At 45.9% G+C, this 5942-nt stretch overlaps 1 protein-coding gene across 1 annotated transcript in view; it reads right to left on the bottom strand.

Moving 5' to 3' along the window:
* ANGPTL4 (angiopoietin like 4) overlaps nucleotides 1-5942 on the bottom strand; it is a 22798-nt gene that overhangs the window by 13841 nt on the left and 3015 nt on the right. The gene's annotated exons all lie outside the window — the stretch shown is intronic.

Raw genomic sequence — 5942 nt, 5'->3', positions numbered from 1 at the left:
GCTCCTCCCCCGCCCGGCGCCGCCCCTGCCACCGCCGCGCTTTGTTCCCCGGCCGCCGCCCCGAGCCCGGGCCGTGGGGTAGGGCACCTGTGCCGCGCTGCTCCGCCGCCCTGCCACGGGGGACGGGGGCAGGCTCGCTGCTCCGCACCCCGCCCGGCTGCGGGACCCACCATCTCCTCCTGGGTCTGCCTGGTCGTGTCTGCACCGACTCCGGGCACCGGTTTGTTCGCAGAGCTTAAGGCCAGACGGGAATACAGGCAGTGCTGACAGGCGGCCCGGTACAGTACTGCTTTGTGAACCACACAAGCCCCTATCTAGTGTTGCTGCTGTTATGTTAGTAGAAGTGTGCTGGTTTACAGGAAGCTATCCCAGGGGAAGGGGAGTACAGGCAGTCCTCGACTTACAACGTTTCCAGTTACAAGGTTTCCCACTTACAACGTTTCTAAATGCACACCCTGTTTCGACTTTCTCGACTTCACACCACTTGATCCAATGCAACGCCATGCCAGCGAACAAGTTGCTGTCACCCATCTCCCTGGAGAACATCTGTGCAAACTTCCTTGGACGCTGCCTTTAAGAAAGCAGACAAGACTCCAGAAAAAACCTGCAGCCAAAACTCCTGAGAAGACTCCAGCCCAGAGCCCTTCAAAAAGTCCAGCAAAGTCGCCTCAAAGAAGTCCTTCCAAATCAATATGATTGCTATTTACAATAAAACTACATTAATGTAGCTACATTACTCATCTATAATTGATTGGGTATAAAATTCTGGGTTATTTTTGGTGAAAGGGTATCCGGCCTTGGTTCAGGAATCAATCCCCCATTTATAACATTGTTTCCTATGGGAAAATTGGTTCTGAATTACAACGTTTCGACTAAAGACACCGTTTTCAGGAGCCAATCGTGTTGTAAGTCCGAGGACTGCCTATATTTGACACTTGGAAAGTCTGAGCTCCTGTCCTACTGGACCAATACATGGCAGGGTTGCCCCTATATTAAGCTCAGTGATTTGTTCCTGCCTCAAACCTCTTTGAAGGTATCTAGAGATGGAGACTCCACTGCTGCCCTTGGGAATTTATTTCAGGGTCAACCACCATCATTGAAATAACTCTTTTTATATATATATATATATATATCAGCAATCCCTCACAGTCAAGGAAGATTGTCTTCCTTGATCTGTGGGTCTGAAGATGGCTGATGAGGCTGGATTGACAGACTCTGTTGCAACTCAGGCACGTGTTTCCACGTGGGGTGGGTAGCTCTGGTTTGCAATCTGCTTTTTCTGCCACTGCCCTTTTCTGTTGTGGTTGTCCGGTTTCAAAGTCCTGTGATCCTTGCAGCAGACTCTTCCTCCATTTGGGGCAGCCCTGGATGATAGTCTCCCATGAGTTTATGTCAATGTTACATTTTTTCAAGTTGGCCTTGAGAACGTCCTGGAGGCACTTTCTCTGCCCTTCTCTTGAGTGTACACCTTGACTGCGCTGGGGGAATCAAACTTGCTCCGGAGTGTGGAGTCAGGCATGCAGATGATGTGGCCATTCTGGAAGAGTTGGTATCAGATGATCATGACTTCAGTGCTCATGGTATTTGCTTGCAAAAGGATGCTAATGGTGATCCACTGGGCTCTCTTCCCACTGGATTCAAAGGATCTTCTACAGGCAGCATTGACTTGAGGTGTCTCCTGTACATTGTCCACATCTCAGCTCCATACAGTAAGGTGGGGATCACCACTGCTTGATAAACCATGAGTTGGATCTGATGTCGTGATCTTTGAACACCTGTTTCCTCAGGCGACCAAAGGCCACACTTGTACTTTAAGGCGATATTGGATTTCTTTGTCCATGTCAGCCTCCTGTGAGAAATTGCTTCTGATGTGTGGGAAGTACTCAACAGTCTCCAGAGTCTCACTGGGAATGTGAATTACTGAAGCGGGACTGCTCATTAAGATCTCATTGATGGAGGACCTTAGTCTTCTGACCTTAGTCTTCTAGTCTTGTGTGTCAGTGAAGATGTTGATGATTACCTGAAGGTCTGCTTCCAAGTGAGCAAACACTACAGCATTATCAGCGTACTGGAGCTCAATGATTGAGGTCAGGGTGGTCTTGGTTTTGGCTCAGAGTTGGCTGAGATTAAGCAGTTTACCATCGTTCAGTAGTTTAGATCCACTCTGACTGGAAGCTTGTTGGTGGTCAGAGGTAGCACTGCAGTAAAGAGTATCAAGAAAAGTGTTGGAGCGATGGCGCGGCCTTGCTTAACTCCCATCTTAACCTCAAAGGGATCTGTGAGATATATATATATATATATGTGATAGATATAAATATACTAGATTAATGAATCCATTAGTACCTGGTATTTTTTCCATATGGGGGTGCTTATACACTGTAATCAAGCTGCCTCTCAATCTTTTTTTTAATGAGCTAAACAGATTGCCCTCTTTAAGTTTCTTACTATAAAACACTTTCCCCAGCCCTCAAGTAAGTTTTGTGGCTCCCTTCTGCATCCTCACCAATTTTTCAACATCCTCTTTTAAATGTGGACACCAGGACTGTATGCACTGTCCGAGAATCTTCTCACCAAGAAAATAAATCACTCCCCACTCCTGCTCACTACTCTTCTGTTGATATATCCAAGAATCACATTATCCCTTTTTTTCCACAGCACTGCATTGGGAGTTCATGTTGAGTTGCTTGTCTATTAACCCCTAAATCCGTTTCAGGATCACTGCTTTGCAGGACACAGCCCCCATTGTACAGGTCTGGTTTGCATCCAAGGGGATGGGCAAGATCCAAAGAGGCACCTAAAACAGTACTTAGGTGGATTGTTGGCACCTAAGGCCAAAAAGAAAAAAAATTCAGTTCACTCTGCTTGGCTGCCTATCCTCATTATTATTAACCACACCATCCACAAACATTACCAGTAATGATTTTGTATTTTTGGTGACTTCCTACTGATAATTATTAATGCCTTTTTTGAGCCCTGCCAGTTCTCCAGTACTTAATTCATGTAACATGGATTTTATCAGTGTTGTACAGTGCTAAACTCTCAATTAGATTGTCGTGCAGTACTAGGCCAAATGTCTTACAAAGTAAGATGTATAGATACCTTTACTAACCAAACTTCTGTTTTATTCTTTTCCAGAGCAGGGAGGCTGTACTCAGGGTTCTTCCCGGTTGTTTCCATTATGATGAAAAGTTGATGTTACAAGTCAAGTATTTCTTTGGTGCACTCTTGTTTATATACTGAGAATGTGCACAAAGTCCTGCTTCCCTGAATGTAGCAGAAACATGCATTTCAGACTGTTTCCTCATTCAGAAATACATGTTGGCCTGCTCAGTAAACCTTATGCCCCAGAGAAGTCTTATCTATCCTGGGGCCACACTCACAACAGCTTTCTACTGCTTTCTTCACTTTCTGCTGAATTTCATACGTACACATTGGAATGAATCGGTGCCCCAGTCCCTGCAAAAGTGCCTGGGAAATTCCTCTTTCAGCTGGTGTGTGTTCCAAAGTTTTGGTGGCTGAGTTCCAGTTATGTTTGAAAAGCAATGAGCACATGCATATTCACAGTTCCTGTGAGGTGGCAAACCCGCTACGCTTTGAGCAGTTATTCCATCATCAAGTTATTGCGTCTCTGCCAAGTATAGTAAGATTTCTAGCATTGCCAGGAAGCTGACTGAAAGTGCATGAAACGCTCCTGGGCCTTCTACCAGATGCAAGCATGTGCCTTCCTAGCGTGCACATCATGCTCTGGCGGTGCAGCCGCTGCTGCAGAGCTGTCCAGGGCTACCAGGAGTGCACGGGTGTGCATATTCAATGGTGGCTTGGTGGTAGCAGCTGATGTCTGTCACCTGAAGTTCTGATGGCTGAGAGAGCTCACCTCAATCTCCTGGGGTTAATGCTTGCTTTGTCATGTGGCCTATTATCTCTGATAGTAACTTCTTTTTTTACATAAAAAGGGCCTAACTACCCCTCCCAATTAGCCGGAATAAGGGATATTTAGCTCACCCAGTAACTTTCACCCAGTCCTGGATCAGACCATAAACTGCATCCAACTGGAGGGCCTGGTGGCAAAGTGGTGGGGCTACTCCTGGCAGGGTGGCTTCTCTGAGGCATCAGGCAGTCAGGGGCAGCTCTTACCTGTTGCTGGCAGAAGCTACAACTGTTGAGGCACTGCGCTTCTGGACTCAGTCTGGCCTTTGCATTCTGTCTCAATGGTATAAAGGGTGCATGATTGGTCTTGGGCAGGCTCCACTCCTCCATACACTTGCTTAGGTGTACACATCAAAAGTCTTAGTGTGATGGTTGTAGAATGCCGTACAAGTGGATTCATCAGGCACCTGACTAGACCTCTTATGCATGCACCGTGATCCAAAGGATCAACAGTTGCCTACCGACTTTCATCAGGGCTGGGACTGATAGCAACTATTGGGACCTTTCAGTACAAGACTTAGCAATTATCTCCTAAATGCATGAAATAGGGTTTGACACAAACAATTTCCTTTAAAATAGTAATTGTTTCCTGTCTCTTCATGCTTTCCTGTCCTTTAATTCTATATGAGTTGAATCAGCATTTCCGTTATCAGCATTTCTGTTATTAGCCCAGAACTAATATGAGTGTTCCCAGTCTATAGATATCTCGTGTCTCACAGTCACAGTCCTCTCTGAAGAACATTGCAACTTTAGTACTCTTCCAGTCTCTTGGCATTTCACTGGTGTTTCATGATGTATTAACTATTAGTGCCAGCAGGCCAGAAATTTCACTTCAAAACTCTTGACTGGAAATTATCTGAGCTTAATGACTGAAAAATGTTAAGTAGATGTTTAGTAGATGTCTAATTCTCCACACTTAGTTACCATCTGAGAAATGGCCACAGTCTCAATGCAGGGCAATGACAGATTTCAGATTTTAGAGTGGGGAAGTAGTGGTGGGACAGAAGGCAAATCATTAGTATAATACAAATAAACATGATGCAATATAGCTTTTATAAAATAAAAGTCTGCACATAGCATAATCTCTAATGCATTGGTCAGTAGTAACCTCCCACATCTCTTGTGCTGGACTGAATTCTTAATCTCTGACTCCAAGCAGTTTGTTGGGGCCTGCTAGCACTTGAGTGAATGCCAAAGCCTGTCCATTCTGATGGTCATCACCTGGCGTTAGGGTGCTGGACTGGGGTAAAACCAAGACAAAGCATCCTTTGGAGTGGTAATTTCAGGATGATGACTGAATCCTCAAAAATATGGGATGGTTCTCATATCTGACCTAAGCACCACCAGGGTGGTGTTACCAGCCCTGTCTCTGGTGTTACTAGCCCTTTGCTTCTTGTCCTCCATAGTTCGGTACACCCTCCCATGGCTGACTGGTCCTTTTCATGTCCTCTAGAGTAATCCCTCTCTCTTTGTGTCTTGCTACAAGGAAATTAATGTGTGTTGTAACAGGGGGCCATGGCCTGGGAAAGGCTGAGAGTTGCAGCCCCAGGCCTTTCCTTTCCTCCTCTCCCACTATATTTTTACCTCCTTCTACTTCCTCAGTCCTTTTCCTGCCCTTTCTATATCCTTCTCTCCTTTTTGCTGCACTTTGTCTACTAGAGCCCTCTCTGCTTCCCTTCTACGATGGCTGCTTGGAGGGGCAGATTCAAGGGGGATGTAGTGTTGTGGATGTATTCTGCCACTATTGCTGCTGTCCCCAGCTGATCTGGGTGCAGGGTAGGGTGGCCATCATAGAGGACATTCTGGTTTTCTGCTACTCTGTCCTCTGTCCTCTACTGATACGAAACCCAACACCTTTATGTCCTCTATTTTTCTCTTCAAGAAAAAGAGAAAAATAGAGGACATAAAGGTGTCCAGTTTCGTATCAATAGAGGACAGAGGACAACTGGACTGTCCTCTATGGTGGCTACCCTAGTGCAGAGGGAGGCCCCGAGCTGCTTCTGTCCCACTCCAGC

Source organism: Alligator sinensis, unplaced genomic scaffold (genome assembly GCF_000455745.1).
Source record: "Alligator sinensis unplaced genomic scaffold, ASM45574v1 scaffold103_2, whole genome shotgun sequence".
NCBI classification, from domain to species: Eukaryota; Metazoa; Chordata; order Crocodylia; family Alligatoridae; genus Alligator; species Alligator sinensis.
Note: the sequence above shows the minus strand (reverse complement) of the source record. Positions and strands in the feature narration are given on the sequence as shown.